A 1,188-nucleotide genomic window follows, 5' to 3' on the forward strand; every position below is an offset into this window, starting at 1 on the left:
CGGAGTATTACACGATCAATCTAAATTTTCAAATTTTCTCATCAACACTGTTTATCTAAAAATTGGATGCATGTTTTCTTTTAATGAGCAAAAAGGTAGTTGTATATATCACACTAAGCAATGATTAAGAAAACTGACAATTTGAAAATTAAATTGTTAAATTGGATTGATAGTGTCCTTAATTGTGGGCAATTTTCTGTGAAAGCATGGTTAAAAATTTTTTTAAACCTCTCATATTTCTAAACAATTTCACTTTAGAGTTCATAATATTTCCTGATGGGAAGCACTGAAATGAAAAAGGCAAGAATATGTGCAATCTGGGGATTATCGATATTTCAGGTATGGAGTAACTTTTTTTTCACCTACTGCACCTGTGTAAGAGTGTACACAAACTGCTTTGTGGAGTAGTTAAAAACAATGTTTAATCACATTTCAATGTGATTTTTTAGCACATGTTTATGTATCCAGGTAAATGGTGGCACCTTAGTGTAAATTGAAGCTCTCTAATGACAGCACAAGTATACCGATGTAATTTATAAATTTAAAGAAATGGATCTAATTTATAGGTTCAAGGTATGTATAACGTATAAATATATTACAACACGCTAATTTATCAAAACTCTTTTATATGACACCATGAAACATACAAAGTGCGTCACTGCATAGTGTTTAGTTTTGTCCAGATTTTGATAGATGATTTTATATTTTAGAAAAACTTAATGCTGTTTTACGAGAAAGTCATATCTGCAAAAGAAGAAGAGAATAAAGAAAAAACTCTTACAATATTTTTATAGTTTATTGAACTTTTATCACTGTAACGGAATGATTATGTATCTTTATATCACACTCCCGATAGAACTTTTTATTGTTTGTTAAAAGCAGTGGTCTGTATAATAATATACAGGCCTCTGTAATATAATATACAGACTATATACAAAATTTTGCAGGTCTTCCAACATCATTAAAAAACAAGAAGGTCTAAAATTAGTATTTGAACTAGTCGATAAAGCCTGTGGAAAAATCCACTTAGACAGGATAACAAAAATGGGACCGTTATTTAAATTTTGATGACGTCAGCTAGGATCTGTCAAGAGACAAAATGTTTTTTCTTGGAAATTTGTTTACTTGTTGCCTTTATGGTGTAGAGCTTGAATAGCTGATTTAAATAATGTATAGGATCATTTGTTT

At 29.8% G+C, this 1,188-nt stretch overlaps 1 long non-coding RNA gene across 1 annotated transcript; it reads left to right on the top strand.

The window, feature by feature from the left end:
• LOC130625782 (uncharacterized) lies at positions 1 to 846 on the top strand. Its single transcript, XR_008981760.1, has 3 exons — positions 1 to 339; positions 450 to 573; positions 711 to 846. It is a non-coding gene; the product is annotated as an uncharacterized LOC130625782 (long non-coding RNA).
• The last annotated feature ends 342 nt before the right edge of the window (positions 847 to 1,188 follow it).

Source organism: Hydractinia symbiolongicarpus, chromosome 14 (assembly GCF_029227915.1).
Source record: "Hydractinia symbiolongicarpus strain clone_291-10 chromosome 14, HSymV2.1, whole genome shotgun sequence".
Taxonomy (NCBI): Eukaryota; Metazoa; Cnidaria; class Hydrozoa; order Anthoathecata; family Hydractiniidae; genus Hydractinia; species Hydractinia symbiolongicarpus.